Source organism: Hylobates moloch, unplaced genomic scaffold (genome assembly GCF_009828535.3).
Source record: "Hylobates moloch isolate HMO894 unplaced genomic scaffold, HMol_V3 SCAFFOLD_21, whole genome shotgun sequence".
In the NCBI taxonomy this organism is placed as follows: domain Eukaryota; kingdom Metazoa; phylum Chordata; class Mammalia; order Primates; family Hylobatidae; genus Hylobates; species Hylobates moloch.
The window spans coordinates 38554022-38579353 of NW_026652296.1; the positions used below are offsets into that span (position 1 = coordinate 38554022).

Here is a 25332-nt window from a genome sequence, read left to right on the forward strand (position 1 = left end):
TAAAATAAGGCTTCCTGCAGACCAGTACCTGGCACATAGTCCTAGGTCAGTCATATCATCCTGACAAGTTAGGAGCTATCATCGAGCAGGACCGGGGGAGGGACCATGCAACCTTCTGAAAAGCGCTCTGCCTTGTCCAAGTCACAGGCAGAGGAGACAGGACGAGGCAGAGCTCTCTTCCTCTTTGCCTGCCCCATTCCCCCTCACTTTCTCTCATTCTCTTTCATTCTTTCCCTGTCCTGAATGTGCCCACTCCTTCCATTTCAAGCTGGCTCATTTGGGATTCCACCTGCTTCTCTTGGGAAGCTCCGGGTCACTCCTTCCTCAGTCTTTTCCTGTGGCTTCCAAAGCAGGCTCTTCCAATTTGGCCAGGGCCAAGAGCACATGCCTAGCTAGGGCTTTGCCACCCACCTGGGTTTCAGTTGGTATCTGGTTAGCACACCCTCTCTCGGGTTTTGCTATCCACAGGGTTTCAGGAGGTGTCTGGTCAGTAGCACACCCTCTCTGGAGCTTTGCCATCTCCATGGGTTTCAGGTGGTATCTGGTCACTGGCACACGCCTCGCTTGGGTGTTGCCATTCACATGGGTTTCAGGTGGTGTCTGGTCAATAGCACATTCTTGGCTGGGGCTTTGCTGTTCACATGGGTTTCAGGTGGCGTCTGGCCAATAGCACACCCTCACTGGTGCTTTGCTATCTACTTGGATTTCAGGTGGCATCTGGTCAATAGCACAAGCCTGGCTGGGGCTTTGCCGTCCACATGGGTTACGGGTGATGTCTGGCCTTAGGAAGAGAAGAGGTTGGGTGCTCTAATCTTCATTTAGTTCCTGCCATTTGGAGCCACAGCCTATTTTCTGTTGCTTCCCAAGACGAAAGCCACTTCTCCAATGCTAGTATTTTTTTCTCTGGTTGCAACAGCTCTTTCTGCTTCTTTTGAAGAGGAACTGTGACATTATTGTCTTAGAAATCTGGTCCCCAGATTACCTGGATATATTTCTTAACCACCCAACATGGGTGTCTCAGTTCCAAGGAAATATTATATTTTCCCAGCTCTCTCCCAGATTGAAGACAGAGGGCTTCATTTATCTCACTTCACCAGGACTTGAAACAAACTCTCCCCAGCTTTTCTGATCAGTCTTGTTCCCAGCACATCATGCCACATTCATGTCCCTTAAAGGGTCTCGGTCAGTGTAACTGAAGTTTGAGAACTGTGAGTTGTCTGAGACCAAACAAACATGTTATATTTAGGCAGCTTGGGGCCAGGCCTCCTTTTTGGGACATCATTAAGTCCACCATCAAGGCAGAGGCCCAGGACAGCCAGCGCCCCAAGAAAGTTAGAGGAAAACTACATGAACGTTACTGAAACACAATAACTACTTGCATTTCTGCTCCCGCAACCCGCTCCCACCCCAGGCACATGCGAAATCCATTTTCCTTTTTAAAAATAAGCTGCAACTTACAACATTATTGAACCCAACAGTTCTTTTGTTTCACTTGTATCTTTTTCCAAATATAGTCCTGAGGGCAGAACATCTGTCAACAACTTTTCTACAGCCTAAATCCTTTCCTTAATCACAGCAAATCTTCTCAGGATATTAGCCGGCTTTTCTTTTGCTGTCCTTTCTTTTTTTTCCTTTTATTTTAAAAATCCATCACTGTTCTCATTGAATTGAGTTTCTCAGTGCTTGCCTCACCAACTCTGAAAATCATGACCTCTCTGCTGACCTCATCCCTATCTCTGACCACATCGTGGGAACCTGGGACTGGGACTGAGAATCCACTTGGAACTATAGCGTCTTCCTCTCATGCTGTGGCCAAGCCCACCCCATGGAGCGCCAATGACTGGGAGCCCCACTGAGAGCTTCCCTCTTGTGCGTGAGGAGAGCACCAGTCAAACAGGAGGCAGCCCGCTCACGCCCACCTGATATAGTCACATCCACTTCAAAGACGCTGACCCAAAAGCCCAGGGAGGCTGTGTGGCTTCGCCAGGGACAGTGGCTGGAAGTGGCCGTAGCCAGATCTTCACCAACTCCAAGACACCATCTCAGCACCTCCCCCTAACCAGCCCTGTGGTGGCAGGGGTGGACAGGGAGTGGCTGTGCTTCCTGAGTCACATGTTAAGTTGCCCTCTTGGTCTAACATACACGGTGCCTGATCCAGCCCCTAAACAGAGCCCAGGGCATCTTCCTTCAGCTTCCACAACACACCAAGCTCTCATGTACTAAAGGGATCTGGGTATCCCTGGTCCTGTGGGAGGCCTGAAACCTCTGTGCATCAAAGGGGAACTGAGCCCAGAACGTGTACCTCTGAGCCTCCAGCCCCTGCTTCCTGCAGCCTTTCACAGGCACACAGGCAAGCTGGGCACCCAGGGACTGCAAGGTCACAGGACATTGCTCACCCCCACACCTCATATGATGGTTGAGGGAGGAGCCACCAGGAGGCATGAGTGATGCCCAGTGACACCAGATCACCAGATGAAGACCCAGGCCTCACCCCGTCCAGGTCTGCAAGTGGACAGCAGGTGACCATGGCCCTGAGATCAGAGCAATCATCCTGGACTCATCAGGAAAGTGAACCCCAGTGGGGCCACCTCATTTGGGAACTTCTGCTCTACAGAGTCATGGTATTAAGATGATGGGTTGGGGCTGGGCACGGTGGCTCACGCCTGTAATCCCAGCACTTTGAGATGCTGAGGCGGGTGGATCATGAGGTCAGGAAATCGAGACCATCCTGGCCAACATGGTGAAACCCCGTCTCCACTAAAAATACAAAAAATAGCTGGGAGTTGTAGTGTATGCCTGTAGTCCCAGGTACTTGGGATGGTGAGGCAGGAGAATTGCTTGAAACTCGGAGGCGGAGGTTGCAGTGAGCCGAGATGGCGTCATTGCACTCCAGCCTGGGTGACAGAGTGAGATTCCATCTAAAAATAAAATAATTTTATATATATATATATGATGGGTTGGGTTGGGAGGCACTACTGACCATCTAAACGGGGCACTGGTGTCTACAATCCATCCCAAGAGACATACAGCCTCCTCCTTCTGTTAAGTGGGCACTTCAGGGAGCTGAGGGCTTGGCCCAGGCTCTAGGGGGACCATGAACTATTGGGCAGTTGTCAAAGGGGCGTCACAGTCACAGCCTAGTCCTGTGCCCCTGGCTTCATCCCAGAAGGTGTGGGGCAGTTCGAGTGGCCTGATTTGTCTTCTCTGATACAATTGTCTTGCTTCTGCTGAGCTGAGCTTCTCCCTAGGTTTGCCTCAGCACAGCTCTTAAAATAGCAGTCAGTTAGGTTGGCCAGCCTGGAATTTCCTGGAACCGCCCAGCATAGGTCAATAGGCACTCAGGCCCTCCCCACCTATCTATCCAGGGGCTGCCTGACCCATGGCTCTTTTCCTGCTTCCGATCCCGTCCCACCCTTTGAACTGGGTCAAGAGGGTTTGGTGCTGAGTCTATCCAGGAGAGTCCACCACCTCTCCCTTCCCCAACCCAGGGTGTAACAGGATAAAAAGGTATTTGGGGGGCTCCCATGGCAGGCAGGCTGTGGGCACACGGGTGTGGGGCCAGAGATGGGGGCCTGGGCATGACGCTGTCTGAGGTCACAGGCTCAGCAGCATTCTCTCCATTTGAGAAATTTTTTCTATTAAATTGCACTTTCTCACTTGCTGGGAATGATTCAGAAATTCTCTCAAAGTTACGCTTTGCCGGTGAACTCCCTGGCATTTGAATAAAGGCACGGAAATCACTCCAGGCACTTCCCGGTGAGTTGAGCTGACACAGCCGGCCTCTCCTTGGGATGTGTGGGGGTCTCATCTGGCCACGCTAAGAAGTTTATGTTTTTCATGAAGGATTTCTTCTTGCTGGAAACCAGTTCACCTAAAACAAAAGAACTGCTACCACAAAGGCCAGACAGACAGAGAGACAGACACAAATAGGCAGTGGTTCCAGCCTGAGTGCTGGGTCCTGAGCACAGAGGAATGCAGGGCTCCGGGAATCTGGAGTCTGCCATCTCTCCACTTCCCCCCATTAGGCAGGACAGGGAAAGTCAGAGAGTCAGACCAGGACTCTCTGGCACTGATGTCTGTTAACATTAAAGTATGGTGGTCCAACTTGAAGATATTTCTGCTCCCTGCCCCTGCGGGATCAAACCCTTTCCACATGGAACGCTGTCCCCTTGATACACACTCCACATTCTGAGTGTGTCATAAGTGCCCAGCCGGGGGTGACCCCAGGACACAGCTGTGAGCCAGGCAGACCTGCCCAGGCCCTCATGAGGCCGTGTCTTGCCCCACCCTTCCCTGGCCATGTGGCCTCTCTCAGCCTGTGGGGCATGCTCTGCAGGCTGGGCCTGTCTATGCCTTCCAGGTGCCTTTGTACATCCACTGACATGTTAGGTGTTGCTTTTAAATAATGCAAACTTTGGGCATGATTAATTTGAGGATTTGGGGATCTTCTCTTTGCCTGCAGAAAACATCCATTTCCCTTAGTTAACATTTCTACTTCTCAGGAAATGAAGCTGACACAGACTGCCCCTTCCTGGGGTGGCGGTGGGAGCTCATCTTGCCCCAGTGCTCTGTCTCTCTCTGTCTCTATGTCTCTCTCTGTCTCTGTCTCTGTCTCTCTGTGTCTCTGTCTCTCTCTGTCTCTGTGTCTCTCTCTCTGCCTCCATCTCTATGTCTCTCTCTCTGTCTCTGTCTCTATGTCTCTCTCTCTGTCTCTGTCTCTATGTCTCTCTGTCTCTGTCTCTATGTCTCTGTCTCTCTGTCTCTCTCTGCCTCTGTGTCTCTCTCTCTCTGTCTCTGCGTGTCTCTCTCTGTCTCTATGTCTCTCTCTTTGTTTCTCCCTATGGCTCTCTCTCTCTCTGTCTCTCTCTGTCTCTGTGTCTCTCTGTCTTTCTCTTGGACTCTCTGTCTCTGTTTCTTTGTCTCTGTCTCTTTCTCTTTAACCACTTTATTGAGATACCATTCACCCTCTCAACGTGTATAGTCCTGTGGTTATGTTTGCAGATAGGTCTGCCCCATCTCTTGCAGCTTTCCTGACCACCCTGACTTCTCACTTTCCCTTTCCCCATCCAGGTAAACTTGGGGCCTGGCACTGTGTCTTGCCCTGTGGTTCCAGTGGGAAATCTGCTACACCAGGAATCAGGAGACCAAACTCCACTTACCAACTGCCTGGGTGACACTTGAGTTCTCTTGTGCTTCAGTTTGTACTGTCAAATGAGTAAAGGAGTCAAACTGGCTCAGATGAGATCAAATGGGTTAAAGAATGTGAAGATTCTGGCCAGGCACAGTGGCTCATGCCTGTAATCCCAGCACTTTGGGAGGCAGAGGCGGGCGGATCACCTGAGATCGAGAGTTCGAGACCAGCCTAGACAAAATGGAGAAACCTCGTCTCTACTAAAAATACAAAATTAGCCAGGCATGGTGGTGCATGCTTATAATCCCAGCTACTCAGGAGGCTGAGGCAGGAGAATCGCTTGAACCAACCTGGGAGGCAGAGGTTAGGGTGAGCCGAGATCGCACCATTGCACTCTGAAACTCCATCTCAAAAAAAAAAAAAAAAAAGAGAATGTGAAGGTTGTTTGAGGCATAGTAAACCTTATACAAACATAATATATATTTTCCTACATTATGTTTTAATATTCAGTCCTGATTATTACAAGGGGTTGGCAACCACCTTTGAGGTAAAAGGAAACAGTGCCCCAAGGCAGCTTCAAGACACAATATGAAAAAAGAATGCAAAATTTCCCACTAACATTTGTTTCATAATTAAGAGCTGAAATGATAATACTTTTGATACAGCGGGTTAAGTAAAATCTATCAATGAAGTAAATTTTACCATTTTCCCTTTGTTCAATGTGGCTATTGGGTATTTTAAAATGGTATATGTGGCTGGGGTCATATTTTTACCAGGTGGCCCTGCGCTAGGGTAACTGTTTTGAACTTGAGACCACAGAGGGAAACCAGCTGTGTCCTTTGACTTCTTTCTTTCCTGCCTCCATGCAAAGTGGCTTCTTTGGCTAAGCATCTGGGGAGGGGAGAGAGGCTGGCATTCCAGCGTGTGTTAGGGTCAGAGGACCCAGAGAACAGTGCTCTGACAACAGGACATCTTCACAGACGCTGCATGAGAGGAAAGCTGCATTTTCTCTGGAGGATGCTGGGTTCCAGAGCGAATGCCCCCTGCTCGTGAATTCTTTGAAGTTGAGGCTGGCCGGCCAGGGCAACCGTGACCTTGGCTTTCTAGAAGGTTCTTGAGTACAGCCTCCCTTCTGTCAGCTCACCCCTATGGGTGGAAACCATGAAGGAGGCCACCAGCCTTTGGCAGTGGGCTGGCCCTGGATCCCCGCTGCTGACTCTGGCCTGTGTGGGCCTCTCTTTCAGCTGCTCGGTCACTGACAGGCCTGGGAGCTCTGCACAACCAGCTGAAACCATGGGGCTGGTTATTGACTGAGGCTTATTAACGCTCCTGCTTCCCACCCAGCCAGGGCTTCCCAGATGGGAAAGAATGGCTTGCCAGGGCAGAAGGAGGAGAGTGTGGTGCAGCACCAAGGGGGAGAATGAGCTACTTTCGCTTGCTTTGATTCCAGCCAATCCAGTCCCTCTGGGAGTCCTATTCCCAGAGAAAAGATTTCTCAGGAAAGGGTTTCTCAGGAAAGACCCATCCGAGACCGCATTCTTGCAGCAGAAGTTCACTGCAGAGCTGCAGCCCTAGCAGCGACAGGGGTACACAGGAAAGCCATTGGTAGGGATTTACAAGGAGTGGCTAAAGCACAATCAGTCCTATGAATGGAGCCAACAGCCCTGGTGGTCGCTTGGTGTCCATCTCTCCTCTTTGACCCCAGGAGGTATGTGGAAGATACCAGTATTTCTTCAGCTTTTACATAGCATCATCTGATTTAATCCTTACAACAGAACTATGTAGTGGAACTGACACTGATGAGCTGAACCCTCTTGTCCCATCCCCTCTCACCATGCTTCCCATATGTAAAGGTTGAAGGTAGCCGTCAGTTGCAGAGAAAGTTTGTGGACCTTCCTAACTTGTCCTGCATGGAAAGTTTACCACTTTCCTTATAGCATGGAGGATGGGGGTCAGCTCTTCCCATATTTGGACTCTCATGGGTCTCCACCTAACATCCTGCCACAACTGCCTATTGGGCACCATGTTCACTATTTGGGTGATGGGTTCAATGGAAGCCCAAACTCCAGCATTATACAATACACCCACGTAACACACCTGTACATGCACCCCCTGAATCTAAAAACAAAAACAGAAACCCTCAAGTGTCTGCAGAAAAGCTCTGTAAACTCAAAATGCCAGGCAGGTATGGATGAAAACAAGCTTCAAGCATCTTCGAATTAAAAAAAAAAAAAAAAAGAATGAGCTCATGTCCTTTGCAGGGACATGGATGAAGCTGGAAGCCATCATTCTTATCAAATTAACACAGGAACAGAAAACCAAACACCACATATTCTTACTCATAAGTGGGAGCTGAGCAATGACAACACATGAACACAGGGAGGAGAACATTATACACGGGGGCCTGTCGGGGGGTGGGGGGCAAGGGGAGGGAGAGTATTAGGACAAATACCTAATGCATGCAGGGCTTAAAGCCTAGAAGACAGATTGATAGGTTCAGCAAACTACCATGGCACATGTATACCTATGTAACAAACCTGCACATTCTGCACATGTATCTCAGAGCTTAAAGTTAAATATATATATATATATATATACACATATACATATATATATATATTTTAAATCCTTCCCCAGGGAGAGGACCCAGCCCCATGGTGTGATGAGCGGATTCTCAGAGGCTCTGGACCCCAGCCTGACCCTCACTGGCTTTGTAACTTTGGGAAAATCACTTACCCTCCCTAACCTTGAGTTTCCTCATTTGTAAAACTGTCTTTAGGAACCACAACATTGAAATAATAAACCCATGAGCACTGTGGAAACTCAAGCATGCTATGTAAATGTAAGCTTTTATTATGCATGCTCAAGTTTTTATGAACTGCGAAAGAAAAATTTGGCTGAACAGCCCTTCGTTGTTCTCAGCCAATTTAAGGAGCCAGGACAACTCACTGCTTCATGAGAAAACACCCTCATCCTTCAACTGGGTTTGAATTTTTCTAACACTTGGACTCATTTTGTTGAGCTCTTCAAGCAGCAGATCAAATTGAGCCTGGATATAAAGCCCTCGCACCCCTCTGAAATCACATGTTGCAGCCACACAAAATACAGGGCTCTGGCCTCTCCAATTGCCCAGAGTGATCACTGCGTTTTCACATTCAAGGGATTTCAGGAGGTTAAAAGGATCTTTGATTTTTCTGCTTGTGGATCATAACCTGGTCACATAGGGCAGGCATCTGGGCCTGTCCATTCATGAATCTGGTTATACCAAGCAAAGCCATCCAGCAAACCTGAGACCTAACCCAGAAGACTGTTCTGCCAGAGGGCTTTGGAGGAGCAGCCTTGGGTCCTTCAGCAGAAAGGTGAGTTGGAAAAGCTGGAAAACAATATCAGAGTCATCAGAGCTGCTCGCCTGAGGCGGGTGTCTGTTGGCATGTGAGCAGTGAGCCCAGGACCACTTGAGAGGGGAAAGGCAGAGCTCTCAGTCTTTGGCATGGCCTTCTCCACCCATCCGGACCCCCAAAAGGCAGAGAGAGAGGTGGACGGAACTGAGAAGCGGGAGCAGTCAGCCCCCTCCGCGAAGCTCAGTTCACAGCCAGAGCCAACCTGGCTCTGTTGCCTGGGTGGGTCCCAGATCCCTGGGCTCAGCCCTTTAAACCCATAAACTCTGGAGGGTTACAGATGGGCGAGATTGCTCTTATTCCAGGGCTTCCTGTCTCTCTTTGCACCGTGAGACTGGGCTAATTTTGTTTAGTGGCTTTAAGAAGAGTTGGAAAGATGTTCTGCACAATTTTTCAAACTGAAAATTTGACTACAAGGAATTTCTAGAGACCAAACCCCTGCAGGGCCTTAACCACAAGTGATTGGCAGCTGCGGGCTCTGGCTCCTCTGTCTGCGAATGGTGCCTGAGTGCCTGATCGTCCCTGTGAATGGCAGCAAAGTGAAAACCAGGACATAGAACAAATAAGCCTGCCCTGGCCACTCCTCCCCTTTGGAATTCTGGGTTCTCTTGTGTCACCTTCAATATATCCATGGAATGTCTAAGTTGTTTCCTTTGGAAAACAAATGTAGAAAGAAATGGAATCAAATATTTAGTGGGCAGGAGAGTGGATACTGATAGTCATTGGAGTTAGTCACAAATACTCTGGATTTCCTGCTGGGCACATAGGGAGGTAGAACTTGAATGCCGTTTTTGCATTAGAGAAGACCCCGTGGCTTGCTTTACTGATTAAAATGTGAGCAGAACATCATATGTCACTCTTGGTTGGCAGCTTTAAGGACTAGCACATGACTAACTGTGCCTCTTCCTTATCTCCGCAGAAACATCTGTTGAGATGAAGCTTCTGTCCTTCTAAGAGATGAAACCGCTATCAGCTTAGGTCCTTGAGTACCTACAATGGGCAGAAACCCCCACCTCATGCCGACCTGTGGTGGACATACACTGTGAGCAAGAAACAGCCTTTGTTGTTTGAAGCCCTGAAATCTTGATTGAGGTGGTCTTCACAGCGTGGCCTCACTTGTCTTCCCTGAAAATACCAAGTACAAAACTGTGGGTCCTTCTCATCATGTCTAGCCTCCTGGGGAATGAGTGAGGAACCAACACCATCTGAGTGCAGCTGTGGAACTGCCTCCGTTCGAACCCAGTCTTATTCTATGCTATGGGCTCAAATTTTGTGGCCCAGAATGATGTGAATTGAATACTAACTTCCCTAGTTCTGAACACCTTTTGTTACTCTCTGTGAGTTTTCTGTCTCTTAGTTACTCGAATGATGGAGTCCTCAACTAGCAATTTCTGGGGAGATTTTCCTTTCCTCCCATAAGCTCAGAGAGGACTTTTCCACCACTCCCACCCCTGACACTGGTATCTCCACTTCCAGGGCAGTTTGGTATCCATCATCTGGCTTTCTGTTTTCTGAAAGCATTGCTTTCCCTGGCCAGCAGGCTCTGAGTTTTTCTCATTGTCTGCATGCCTTGAGGCATAGTTGATGCTGATGGTCTCTCAGTGAGAAAAGTAACCTCCAATGTGATGTCTAGCTGAGTATGTACTTTCTTCTAGCATTTGGACATTGTCATTAGGCAGCCCCTGCCACTCCCACTGCCCTGCCTTCCAACACCTTTTCCCTACGCCTCTCATTGTGGCATCAGATAGAGAGGCCCAGAAGAACTCAGATGACTAGCTCCAAGATTTAATTCTATTCAGCAAGGGCACAGGCTTCACCATCAATACATAAAACTCAGTTGTATTTCTAGAAACTTGCAATGGACAATCCAAAAATCAAATTTAAAAAATAATTGTATTTATACTAGTATCAAAATGAATAAAATATTTTGGAATAAATTTCACAAAAGAAGTGAAAAGCTTATAATGTAAAAGGAGAATTTAGAATGCTAATGCTACACGTAGTCTTAACTCACCTCTTGCCCCTGAATGCCTTCTTAAACTAAGAAACCTCATTTTTTTAATGAGGGAATTCAGATGTCTTAATTAATCATGCTTCTCCTGTCAATAAACTGGAAGTTGATAGACAAATGCTGTCAAAACTGCTTCTGTATTGTTGGTGACAGTGGATGGAGCAGGAGATAATTTACTCAGGAAGTTCTTAGCTTTTGCAATTAATAAAAATTACTAGGTTATTTGGAGATGACATAAAGTTACACCAAAACCATTGTCATCAGTTTTAATGACTACCCTTGGCTTAATCCTTACCTGCAAATCAGTCTGATACTGGTCAGACCCCACTCAGATCCCTTATTGGCCAGTGTGCACAGCCTTCAGCTGCCAGGGAAGTCAGCTGTCTCAGCTTTGAGCTACCCCCATTTTGGAAAATTGTCATTGGATCATGGAAGCATCTTTCTCAGGAGATTACAGCCCATCCACCCACCCCCAATAACCAGTGACTGGCTCAGGGTACAAAGGTCAGCCCCTCGCAAGGTGAGACTGTGGTGCAGTTTGTTCCAAAGCTCCCCCAGGGATCAGGGTAAAGCCAGACTGCAGCTCAGAACTGCTCCTGTTCAGCTCCTTCCTGTCCCTCTTCCTTCCCTCACTGCCCTTCTTTGGAGAACCCTGCCCCAGCATCACTTGAATATGGATCTCCATTTGACAAAAGCATAAAGGACCTGGGGAAATTGGACCCGTCCTTCATCTGGCATGAGCTGGTGTGATTTTTCAGGCCCTCCAGCTACCTGTCAGCCCATCTCCTCTGAAGGCCATGTTTACTTGTATAAGCCACTCAGATTTTATGTCTACTCACCTTGAGATCACAGGGAAATGCCAGCATAAATCACACAAAGTGGATTACTGGCAAGCTCAATCTATCAGTCAAGAAATATTCTAAGTGCCAGTGCACCAGGTACAGGGAAATACCAGGCTGGGTTGTGGCACTTAATTAGGCATCCTATTTATATGTGAGGGCATGCCTGAACATCTGCAGCTAAGTACATGTCAATCCACCACACAACGTATGCACACAGGCACACACAGACGCCCTCGTATACATGTACATGCACACGCATGCACACAAGCACACCCCTGAAGCCAGGGAAAGGGGCATTACTCAACTTTCCGGCTTGTCGAGAGCCACCTTGCTTCTGTTCTGTGGCTGGGCAAGGGGCTGCAGAGGGAATCCACCACTGACTTTCGAGATGGTCTTCCCAAGGGGGCCCACAGGAGCAAAGTTTGGGGAATGCTTTCATTGTGCTCCAAGCCTTGCTGTGCTGTGACTCCCCTACATGGCACCATGAAGGGTGAGACGCTCAGATGGGCAGTCAGAGTGGACCAGCACCCCAGCACCCTGATGGCCTTGGCCCGTGACCGCAGGACCTCTACTCTGTCATGGGTGTGGAGGTTGAGCACTGCCTGACTGGACCTCAGCCCATTCCTGCAGGTACATTCCAGGAGCCCGCAGGATTTCCACCACCGTGGGGCTCAGAGCGTGGAGCAGGATTCTGGCGCTTGCTTTATCTGCCTTTGTGTGACTAAAAGCCTTTGCAATGCTTGCTAGGGTGGAACAGAGGAGAAAAGGATCTCAATAAACTTGAAGGCGGCCGGGCGCGGTGGCTCATGCCTGTAGTTCCAACACTTTGGGAGGTCGAGGCGGGCAGATCACGAGGTCAGGAGATCGAGACCATCCTGGTTAACACGGTGAAACCCCATGTCTACTAAAAATACAAAAAATTAGCCGGGTGTGGTGGCGGGCGCCTGTTGTCCCAGCTACTTGGGAGGCTGAGGCAGGAGAATGGCATGAACCTCGGAGGCGGAGCTTGCAGTGAGCCAAGATCGCGCCACTGCACTCCAGGCTGGGCCACAGAGCAAGACTCCGTCTCAAAAAAATAAATAAATAAAAATAAAAATAAAATAAAATAAACTTGAAGGCAAGAAGGTGTGGTGTTTATTTCCATATGGTTTTTACTTAATGTCAACACAGGTGCTAAGGCTCAAAATCAATGTTCATCTGTTTATGCACATGTAGATATACATATCAACACATATACAAAGGAAGTATTATATGTGTCTGTCTGTCTGTCTACCTGTCTATCATCTATTAGGATATTTTAATAGTTAAGAGAGAAAGTATGCTTTCAGACAGACTCCTGTTCAAATCCAAACTCCAGCACTTACTAGTGTTGGAGTGTTTCCTGCTGGTGGTGGACAAATTGTTTTACCTCCTTGTCCTCAGTTTCCCCATGTGTAAAACTGGCCCTTGGTTCATGGGGCTATTGAAACCATTAGAGGAAGCATGTGTATTTGTCTTGTTTCCACGGTGCCTGGCACATGGTGGGTCCTTTAGAGCGGAGCTTATTCCCAAGGTTACTCCTTTCCTCCATGCACACAGACACACCCGTTACATGTGGATGCAGGTCATTTTGATGCTGTCAGATTTGATGCTGTCAGATGCCCATGGGTGATGCCTAGTCACCTTCTTACACATCGGCTCTCAGGTGTTCACACACCCAGTGGCCAGCACTTGTGTATCCTGGTCAGAGGCCATCCTCAGGCTGCTGGAGAGAAGCTCTGGGGTGCGACTTGCAAGTTCCCTGCTGGTGGAGCTGCCGCTTCCCTGCAGGGACTTTCCCCTGCTTATCCTCCTTCCCTCTGCAGTCCCACTTGCTCTTGTCCTGCTGACTTTTCCTGGCAACGCCATCTAGCCAAACACATTTCCACAAATCCTCCTGAAGCTCTGCTTCTGACGGACCTTCTGTGGCAGAGAGGGCAGAATATCTTTCTGAAAACGACCGCCGGCTCTGCGGCCAAAGTACTGGCCTGAACCAAAGGCACTTGTCATTTTTAGGTATTTCCCCAAACTGGCAGTGATTTGGAAATCCCTTCCTTTCTCTAGATACACAACTTTCCCCAAGAGAATTAGGTTAATACTCAAAACAAAATTCCCTACTATTTTGAAAATAAATGGAGGAATCTAGGAGGAGTATCTAGGAGGAAAAGTAATTTCAAGCAAAATTGTTCTATGTCCACATTCAGACCTGAAGTCATTATCACTATTTATTTTATGTGTTGTTGTTGTTGTTGAGATGGAAACTTGCTCTGTTGCCCAGGCTGGAGTGCTCACTGCAACCTCTACTTCCCGGGTTCAAGTGATTCTCCTGCCTCAGCCTTCTGAGTTGCTGGGACTACAGGCATACACCACCATGCCTGATTAATTTTTGTATTTTTAGTAGAGAGGGGTTTTCACCATGTTGGCCAGGCTGGTTTTGAACTCCTGACCTCAAGTGATCTGCCTGCCTCGGCCTCCCAAAGTGCTGGGATTATAAGCGTATCATTATTTTTAAAAACTAATAAAGATCTATGTTGCAGGCAATTCTGAGTAGAATATTCTAGCGTAAGTGTGTGAACCTAGATGTTTTCCCTTCTCCAGGACTCACTCAGGGTGGAAGGATGGCGGAACTGCTGGCTTACACTGCAGATGAGCTCATGTGGCTCCCATTCCAACCCCATTCTAGCACCTTCCAGTGCCATGGAGTCTCAGAAGATGAACACCTCACTTATCAGCATTCCCCGACACTAAATCTCCCTGTGTGACCTGCTACAGCCTACAGCAACAGGAGGTGGAAGCCCTGTACACTGGGTTGGGGTAGCTGTGCTGGAGCTTCAGTTGTCCAGGCCCTAACGTCATATGCGCTGAGTGGCAGGAGATGCCATTTCTGCTGAGGTTGTTCGGAGGTTTTCTTGCATCTCTGGCTGCTCTGTTCACAGCTGAGTTGCATCCACACCTAAATACATGACTTCCCAGAAGTCTGTGAGCATCCCAATATCTTTTACTGAATCCCTTTCCACTCAGATTTACTAGAGGGTACACTGCTGTCTGCAACGAAGAATCCGACTAAGAAGGTGTCTGGTGTTCATCCATGAGTGTCTAGGCAAATAAATGCATGCACACTTGCTGAGCAACCACAGCATGCATCACCATTTACCCCAAAACAGATTCATATGGCTGTTTATGAGCACTTGACCCGATGACTTCGCATCTATTATCTTATTTGATCTTCACAACAGTTCTCCATGACAGGCGGACAAACTGAACCTGAAAGAGTCTCAGTGACTTACCCACAGCTCAGCAGATGTAGTGTTGCAGTGGGATTTGAAGGAAATCTCTCAGATTTCAAAGTCCGTGCTATTTCCCATCCCACACCGCCTTGTTACAAGCACTATGCCAGATACATACCTATACAAGAGCAAATATATAACAGCAAAGCAAAAGAAGACTTATTTAATGCCCTTTTTTAAAGATGTGAAAACTGGGCCTTAGAAAGGCCAAGTGACTTTCCCAGGGCTAAATAAATGTCTGAGGCCTAAGAAACCGATCAAGTAAGACCCCGAACCCAGGTCCTCTGACTTTCGCTCCAGGGCAGGTGTTCCTACCCACACCACACTGCCTGAACAGAGGCTCCCTTGGTGCACAGAACATGCAAGCTTACAAACCAGGGAGCTGAGACAAACCTACACAATGCAGAGGCGGGACAATCCGTGGACTTCAAGATGGGAACTTGAGCAAAAAAAGAATCCAAGTCCCTCCTTACACGGGTGCATATGACAGAGAGAAATTTCTGTAGTTTTTGTTAAAAAATCGTCATCACCATGCCCAATGACTTCAATAAACTTCTTGAGTATAAACAAGCAGAACATTTTTCTCAGCACTGTAGATTCTTTACCATTGACCCCGAGCTACAGTCTAAATTCTTTAAGGTTGACGATGAGGTTGATTGCTACTTGGGAATGATTTTGGAATTCTAGTTAGGGTGGTAAGGATTTTGGGGTCAGAGCTGGCCCAGTTCCCGTTGCCCTCCAGAACCAACCCAGCACTGTTGCAGACTGCTTTTCTCACTCCGTATGTCCTTTCTGTATGTTAAAATATTTGCCTTTGGTGTGTAGGATCAATGCAGTGCTGATACTCATTTGACCTCATGAGCCTCGTTGTGGGAGAGAAACTGCATGCTGGAGGGCACATTTCAACATGCCCAGAGGAGTTTGGAGGGTGCTCCTGGGCCTGAATTTTACCTTCGAGTTAAGTGCAGGGGTTTGGGGCATAGTGGGCTTCTCTGTGATAATGACAGTGGTGTTGCTCCTATTAAGGGAGAAATGCTTTTTTTTTTTTGTAAGCCCTATTCAGAATGTTCAATCTGAAGATAGTAGTGCTATAGATCCCATGACATAACAACACTGTCTGAGGCCCTTTAGCAAACAGACTTCTCTCAAGCTGAGTCAGCCAAGGACTCCAGATGGCTGGGAGAGCCTGGCCTCAGAGACACATGAGGTGGCTCTCAATGCTTCCCAGGATCTGTTTCCCTCAACTCCCTGGCCCCACCCACAGTGCTTCCCAGCAATCGGTGTTGCCGTTGCTTGAACTCCTTGCCTTCCCTTGGACAGGCCAGCAATGTCTTGCCTCTGAGCCTTCTCACATGTTGCATCTTCTCTTGGAACCTACTCCCTTTCCTTCTACTCCTCCTGTTAATCTGCGTTAGGTTGGGTTATGCCTGGCGACTCATCCACCCTGTTCTGGTCTTCTCAGTTGTAGCGTTAGTGGTTAATGGTCCACTCATAGTTCTCCAGGCCTTCTCAGTGCAGTTCACAGCAGCCTGATGGCTGACAAATCTGAAGACTATCTGGTGGCCAGAGCCCATGTACTCCGAACTGGAAGTGCTAGAAAATTAGTAACTGCCCCTCATACACACACACAGTAGATCTCCTCAATAGCTGGCAGGCATGGTGGACAAGTTTCCCAGCTCCGTTGTTCCTTGGTGGGATTACTGTTGTGACTCATGGTATCCGGGGCTCCATGTGCCCTCCCTCAGTGGTCACTGCTGGAGAGCACACCTGTGCTGGCTGCCTTCCCTTTCCTTTCACCTCCTCATTCACTTACCGGGGTTTCCTTAATCATCTTCTAAACAAACTTAATGCAACAAATTCTTGTTTCAGGGTCTGCTTCTGGGGGAAACCAGGCTAAGACACCCATCATAATACCACAGCCACCTGTCTAAACTGAGTGCACCTTGCCGCTAATTCTAAGCTCAAGGTGGGCCTGAATGGGTTGCTCTTGTTCACAGTAGTGCCCCAGTGCCTGATTCATGATTAATGTTCAACATATATTATTTTTCTAAATGAAAAAACACAGTACAGCCTGTGGAAGAGCTTAAGCCTCTGGCAGGGAAGATGTCACAGGCAAACGAATAACTCGGAGAAAGAAGGGGAGCACTGAAAGCATGTCCAGAGCGAGCACAGAAAGGGGGCGATTCATGGTGTGTGAGGCACAGAATCAGAGCAAGGGCTCTCCTTTATTTAAATGACTGAATGGGAAAGAAATTTGAGGAGAAAACTAAGTAGAGACTAGGCATGGTGGGTGCACAGATCTGCTGCCCAGACCCCCCTTCAAGTTAGGACTTGCTCCCAGCTGCAGAGTGTGGCCATCAGATGCTGCTGGCTCTTCTAGGCTGGCATGAGCTGCTGAAAGCTGCCTGGCACAGTCAGGCCATTCCTGGTGTGGTTTGTACACCATCCCTGGTGTGCTTTGCACACCATTCCCAGGGTGATGGAGCAAGGCAGGGGCATAAGGGCAGGCGTTTTTGACCTAATTCTGTCCACCCTGATCAGGGACAGTGGCTCCAGAGCTCCCTATGGGGTGGCCAGGACTTTGCCAGCCCTGCATTATGACCAAGTTCTTCCTTGGCCGAATTCTGCTTCCTCCCTCTACCCTTCACAGATATTGATCCCTAATCAGAGCTGCCAGATTTAGCAAATAAAAATACAGAGTGCCCAGTTAAATATAAATGTCAGATACACAACAAATCATTTCTGGTATTCATTATATTCCAGCTATTGCATGGGCCATCTCAAGATGGCCTTTGAGGGCAGGAAGTGGGAGAAGTTCATTTCATGACTCCTTCCTATCTCCTTTCTCTCACTGTTCTAGTTCCTTTCCATGGGCATTAACTGTCTCACTCCTCTAAGTTATGTTACCTGGTTCCTTCAGGAAGCCACTGGGAAGTCAAACCCTGTATCACATGGTGCAGTCTGAGTCCCTGAGCTCCATCTGAGTCCAGCGGTTGGAGTAGAACTGCAGGGTATCTGAGTGGATTGAGCTTGGGTGACAGGGGAACTGTAATTCTTCACGGTGCATGCAACAGAGTCTATACAAAAACCCAGTCCAGGGGAGCCCAAGAGAGCTGTCAGCTTTAGGAGATAAGACAACAGCAGATGTGGTTGGTTGGGGTAAAGGAGTGGTCTCTACTGAGCAAGTGGTCAAGGACTAGGACGGAAGGAGCAGCTGAGACCCTTGAGTCCTAAAACTCACCTCCACACAATCAGTTTGTTGAGCAGGATAATGAGGTCTGCTCTGACCAACCGGGGGCTCTAGGAGCTATCCCATGGGCCTAGAGTATCCCATAGCGCATGGAGAAGCTGTTTTTTGGGTTACCCATTAGGAATGCAGGTGTAGCAATGATGATCTGGGCTATGGTCAAGAAGAGAAAGGCAATGCAATAGGAAGTACAGCATCCAGAGCTTGAAAGGCGCCGACATGCAAGATGCGAGAGATTCAGTCAATAGAACCAAGAAGGAATGCTCAGCAGACACCTCAACCCCCAAAAAAGGAGAGGGCACAAGGTGGTGAAGCTCAGGTCTGGAGGGGCAGGCGGGCAACCAGGTGAAGGCTCAGGAAGGTTGAGGAGACAGATGAGAAAGAAAAATTCTCATGGGGCCTGGCATGGAGATAGTCAGTGACCTACATCAGCATAATACATTCAAAGAATAGATATGGTATATTCTAACTAAGGCTTTCTGTCAATAACTGAAAACAAGCAAAATGAGCTACAATTGAAGCCACAGCTACTGAAGTTCAAGGAATCTCTCCCCTCTCTCTCATTTTATACTTTTTGCCAGTTTAATAAAGAAGCAACAAAAGATCTTGAGACAAAAAATCTCTCAGCCTTACAGCAAAGCAAAGAATGCAGCAATGTTCTTTGGATTTAGTGTCTCTGACAGTGTTGGGGGATTTAAAGACAGCCTTCATTTTTCAGAAATGAAACCAAGAAAAACAAAGGGAGAGAAGCTCCTGGGGTCTTTGAATAGCCCTAGGAAATGTTACCTAAAACCACCCTGGTCTTCAGGGCTTTCTCTGTAAACAACTTCATCTATTCCTGAAATTTTTTTATCATCCTCATAGGCATCGGAAAGACAAAGACTTGCCAGGATTGAGACAAAATCCTTTACTCTTTCACACATTTGTGTGAGCATTTCCAAAAATAGAAAAGGGTTTTCCACTTGCTTCAAGAGGTGGAGGGCTGGAGGAGACAAGTGGAGTTGAGGGACGCTCAGGGAGAGACAGGTTATGGTGGCACCTGACCTCCAAAGGGGCACTCTCAGCAGCCTCCCGGGCTGCATCACAGCTCCTGGTGGGGTCTTGGATTCCAGAATCAAATGACATTTCTTGTTATCGTGTCTTTTTTTTTTTTTTTTTTTTGAAACGGAGTCTTGCTCTGTCCCCCAGGCTAGAGTGCAGTGGCACAATCTCAGCTCACTGCAAGCTCCGCCTCCCGGGTTCACACCATTCTCCTGCCTCAGCCTGAGACTGTAGTCTCAGTAGCTGGGACTACAGGTGCCCGCCACCACGCCCAGCTTGCCTTTGGTATTTTTAGTAGAAACAGGGTTTCACTGTGTTAGCCAGGATGGTCTCGATCTCCTGACCTCATGATCCACTCGCCTCGGCCTCCCAGAGTGCTGGGATTACAGGCGTGAGCCACCATGCCCTGCCTGGTATCATGTCTTCTATTTACATCCTACTCAAGATCCCAGGATGGTGTCCAATTCTTTATATTTTAGCCTCTGAGTATCAGATTCAAAATCTTTACAGAAGCAATGACTTATGAATCACAAAATATAGTCAAATTAAATCTTTCACTTCAGCTGATTTCTAAGTGTATGAAGCAAGGGTCCAGACTGACCCAAACTCTGTTCACACTGGGATTCAGGAATATATAAGCATTTCTAGTGCACTGGGGCACTGCCAAGAGTTATTCATGTGATACCCCAGTAAAGCCCTGGGCAGGACATCCTGGAAAGACAAATTTGCTTCAGGGTGATTCTAATTGCCCTTCTCTCGGCTCCTTTCCAGTGCATCTCACATGACTTACTTCTGAGTCCTAGGAGGAGATGGGGGGGTTCACAAATATCAAAGGAGCCCTGGAGAGAGCAAAGCGTGGGCAGCACAGTCATTGGTGATGTCGGCGAAGAACCTGTAATGCAGGCAAACCACCCTGGTGACACTGGGGCCTGGCCTTGCTGGCACCAGCAGCTCTGAATGGCATCATCCAATGTGATAAGCATGGTTGCACTGGGAGGTATTCACAGCACAGGTGACAACACCACCACTTGCTGGAGTTTGTGTAGATGTTACATGGCAGCCACTTCAGGTGGGAACCTAACAGGAAAAAATGGCAGACTCAAAGTGGGTTACTGAAGAGAGTTTAATATACATACTACTGAGAAATGTGAGAACAGAAGGTTGAAAAAGCACAAGACATTCTAAACCCAGACCAGTGTACCCTGGGTGCAATAATAGTGGGGAGCTATCACTCTCTCCACTCTCCCCAGGCATCATGAAGCAGAGTAGACCTGGCTGAGTGTGTATATTGCATTCTGAATTAGTTGTCTAATTTGGAGTAACAAACAAATCTAAAGTTTAATGTATCAAAACAAAAAACATTTATTATCTCACACAATTTCTGAGGGTCAGAAATTTGAGAGTGGTTTAGTAGGGTCATGCTGGCACATGGTATCACAAGAAGATCCAGTGAAGATATTGGTTGGGGCTACTGTCATCTGAAGGCTTGACTGGGGCTGCAGGATTGGCTTCCAAGATGGCACATTTCCATTCCCATGGCTGCTGGCTGGAGGCCTTGGTTCTTTGTTGGCTTTTGGGCTGAGAGTTCATTTCTGTGCCATGGGGACCTCTCCACAGGGATGCTTGAGTGTTTTCACAATATGGCAGCTGGCATCCCCCAGCCTGAATGATCAAAGAGAGAGACAGAACAGGGCAGAAAACAAAACATATTTTATGACCTAGCATTAGAAGTGGCACCTCTATGCATACCTTAATTTATTTGTTATAAATGAGTCATTAAGTTTACCCCACAATTAAGAAAACTGAAAATGTATTCTACCCTTTGAAGGAAAGAGTATTAAAGAATTCACAGATACATGTTAAAATCATCACAATCCAAAGTCTTTTTCTACTATATAGGTAGATTTAAAATTTGAAATTATTCACTGATACAGATTTTAAAATACCAACACAAAGTCTGCAATCAGGACAAGCTCTGAATCTTTCCTTTTATTGGGATTATGAAAGGTTCAAGTTGAGTATTGGTGGCCTTATTGTAACAGCTGAAACCCAGGTAGCTTTTTCTAATGATCATTGCACTGTGTGGATTCCAGAAAGGTCCCAGTTGATGTAGATGGTGGTCAGTTCTTGCTTCTGAGGGAAAATAAGAAGGAGAACATGATTTATACCTGGTAAATAAGAATGGACAGGAGTGGAATTCACATTCAGATTCTCTGACTTCTAGTGGATGTGATTTTCCTCATAGATTTGATAACTCAACCTGCACCTAAAAGGCCAGAATAGACCCCACATCTCACCTTACCTACTCATTAATAGATCTAACCTATTCATGTAGGAAAACCGCTCAGGGTCAAGATTTCTGACTGGAAGTCAGAGAATTGACTGTGAGTCCCACCTCATCCCTGCCTGTGAATTGACCAGGTTTAAATTTGTCCTCATCCTTATTTTCCTCACTGGTTAAATGAAAATAATATATAGATTCACCTTCAGAATCACAGAACATGAGAACAAGGTGACATATTACCAGTATCACTATTATTGTTCCCAAAGTCATCAAAGTTCAAGAAACTTCATGAAAAAAGGTGGCAATTATCATTAACTTCATCACCCAAAAGCCACCAGAATTTTCCAAAATTTATCCTATCTGGAAAAAAAAAAAAAAAAAGAAGCTGATGAAGAAGAATCAGATACCATTTTAGGGATGTAGGCTGGTGTTAAGGCCAATGCATTGTAGATACTAGAGTCGTGGGGGGAAGACTTAGGAAACATTTTCTTTTTATAACTCCTGATAATCACTCAGTGAGATAAAATAATGACAGGTTCATTTACTAATCATTGCTTGATAAGCAGTATTGCACAATTTGTGAAAGGATAAAAACAGTTACCAACAAATCTAAGGAACCAAGGCAGATTACAGGTGCCTATGGAAGGTTTCCTTTGACACAGCTTCCATTACAGAGGAGTAGAGATGTCATCCAAACCCAATCCCTTCCAATCAGCACTCCATCACTGGCATGACTTCAGGCTCTTTGGCACCTATGAGATATAAGTGGGTCTTCCAGCATTCACTCCTATAAACACTTTCATAAAAGTTTTATTTGTATCTAATAAACTGCAGTGTAATACCCAGAATAAGTAACCCATGGCATTCAGCCAGGCAATGAATTCTTGCCTCAAATAAAGGAAAAGCACAGAGCAAGTTATACTTAAGACATTCCTGTCTCTGTGCAGAATCTCGCATTCCTTTCCCGGGAGGAGAAGGTGATGAACCTGCAGCTGGGAAGTTCTTGGAATGCCAAGCAGTGGCAGCTCTGATGCCCATGCAGAGAAACACTCATACCATCCGAGAATTGTGAGCATCTCTCCAATCTGATAGTTTAGCAATGTTGCAAAATCAGTTTCTGGAGAACATAATAAATTACCATTTGTTCTGTTTAAATACACACAAAAGGGACTGTTAGTATGTAAAACTAACTTTTTATGGACAAACAGACATGTTATCAAGATTTATTTGATCTCTAACGTGGAGGAATCATCTGAACTCTTAGTCACCTGCAAATGCTAGTCTAGACTTGCTATGTTTGTGATATAGTCTTGCACTTCTTTTAGCATCAAAATCTAAGTTACCACTTGAAATTGAATTTGTCAGGAGTTTTAAGAGTTATGGCACTGGAAATTTATTCTTTTCATTATTTAAAAACATACTTTATTATTAACTATTGTTACCATGCTGTGCAATAGACTCCAAAATCATATTTTTCCCTATAATGGAAACTTTGCACCCTTTGATGAATATCTCCTCATTCCTTCTCCCACTCCCCAACCTCTGGTAGCCACCATTCTACTCTCTGTTGCTTTGAGTTCGACATTTTTAGATTCTGCATATAAGTGAGATCATGTAGATTTTGTCTTTCTGTGCCTGGCTTATTTCACTTAGCACAATGTCCTCCGGGTTCATCTACATAGTCACAAATGACTGAATTTCCCTCTTTTTAAAGGCCAAATAATATTTCAAAAAAAGTGATGTTACTAACAATCTTCCTCTTTTGGGGATGGTGTAATGTGCAAGGAGTCAAGGGTTGTAGACTCTCTCATTTTTCCTGCCAGTCGCTGAGCAATTTGGGGCAAGTCATTCCACTGTGTCTTCCATCTATTCAGTCAGAAACATTTATTGAGCACACACTGTGTACCAGACAGATTTCTCAGCATCAAAAATACAACAGTGAAGAAGGCCAACAGTAATGGAAAAAGTGTGTGTGTGTGTGTGTGTGTGTGTGTGTGTGTGACAGAGAGAGAGAGAGAGAATGGGGATGAAAAAGACAATCCAGAAACTTTAGATGGAGGAAAATGGCCATGCTTGGGCAGCAACTCTGAACATATTACCTCTTGGGTGACTTTACATTTAATCTAAGATCTGAGCAACAAGAAGAAGCCTACTCTGCAAAGATCAAGTTCAATGGCATTCCTTGGTGAGGAAATAACTAGTGCTAAGCCTAGAAACAACCATAGGCTTGTGATGGTGTAGGCTGCTGAAGCTGCAACTTGGAGACAAGATCAGAAGGGAGGACAAGAGTGAGACCAAGTAGAGTAAGTGAACCCAGATAAGTGCTTGGACTGTATTTTAAGCAATGGGACAGGGTTGTTGGAAAGTCTGAAGTAGGAAAGCAATGTGATCCGTGCTTTTAAAAAATCTCCTTGTGTCTCTATGGGATTAAAACATACAGAGCAATGACTGAATCAGTATATGCCTTAGGAGACTACAGACTCTTCCAGTGTTCTAAAAGCTTGGACTAAGGTAGTGAGAATTCACAGAAGTGAAGGATTCAGGATATCTATATATGTAAGGAAAGGAAGATTTACTGGTGTGAGAGAAGAAGAGAATTCAGAGAGGTTGCATAGACTTTCGGCTTTAGCAAAAAATGAATCAATTTTGGATATTGTTTGCAGAAATGAAATGATGAATATTCTAGGTAGATTGGGGGAATACACCTGGAGTTCTGTTTGGGCCATTACAGACATGTTCCCTATAGACATCCATGAAGAGTTGGGTTTATGGGTTTAGGTGAGAGGAGCAGGTGGAAATTTTGGAGTCTTTACATGCAGAGGATTTGAAGTCTCAGGCCTAAATGTTGTCACTCAGAGAGAGTTTGCAGATAAAGAAGGAAAGGGTGCCCAGGAAAGAGCACTTCAGCACTTGGAGGATGAGCAGAGGAGAGTATAAGGAAAAAGTACTCAAGGAGGTAGGGGGTCTACCAAGGGAAGAAAGTATTACAGGAAGAGGGTAGTAGTTGTTGAGTGGTTGTTCAATTGTTGCTAAGATTATGTGGAATAATAGAAAGTGGCTGTTGAATTTAGAAACACAAAGATCTTGGTGTCTATGAAGAGTCTTTTTTTTTTTTTTTTTTTTTTTTTGAGATGGAATCTGGTTCTGTTGCCCAGGCTGTAGTGCAGTGGTGCGATCTTGGCTCACCACAACCTCTGCCTCCCGGGTTCAACCTATTCCCCTGCCTCAGCCTCCCAAGTAGCTGGGATTACAGGTGTGTGCCACTGCTTCATCCAACTAAATTTTTTATTTTATTTGTATTGTTTTACTGGAGACAGGGTTTCACCATGTTGGCCAGGCTGGTCTGGAACTCCTGGCCTCAGGTGGTCCATCTGCCTCAGCCTCCCAAAATGCTGGGATTACAAGTGTGAGCCACTGCACCCGGCCTCCATGTAGAGTCTTAATGGAGTGATGGAGTGAGCTGACAAGAGAATGAGAGGTGAGTATGAACAGATGGAACCCTTGAGAAGCTATAACATAGAGAGTGAAGAACCAACGCTGGCTCGGGAGCAATATGAGACCAGGAAAAAAGCTTCTCTGCATGGAAGATACTAGAACATGTTTACCTGCTGATGGGAATGGTCTAGTAAAGAAAGGACAGCATTGTTTCAGGAGAAACGGAACAACTACAGGAGGGAGGTCTTGAGGCCGTGAGAATAGATGTGGTTCAGGCCATGTCAGAAGGGGCTGGCTTCCATGAGACTATCTCAGGAACAGAAGAAGAAAAAAAGGCTTGGCCCAGATGCCAGCAGACATATGGGTGGTACCTTGAGGCTATTACCAACTGAGAAGTTGCTTTCAGTTTCTCGGTACAGTGTGAGGCTGAGTCATTAGCCAGCAGTTGCCCTATACTTAAAATGAGAGGGCTGAGACATTTTTTTTTTTACAAACTTTATTTTTTAGAGAAGTTTGAAGTTCACTGAAAAATGAATAGATAAGTACAGAGTTCCTATACACCCCTCACTCCCACATCTGTGCAGCCTCTTCCACTATCATCATCCCCCACCAGAGCAGTACATTTGTTACAATCCAGG

The 25332-nt window shown here is 46.5% G+C and overlaps 1 pseudogene; it reads left to right on the forward strand.

Moving 5' to 3' along the window:
- The first annotated feature begins 2447 nt into the window (after positions 1–2447).
- Positions 2448–25332, forward strand: part of LOC116461350 (keratin, type I cytoskeletal 18-like) — a 31866-nt pseudogene continuing 8981 nt past the window's right edge.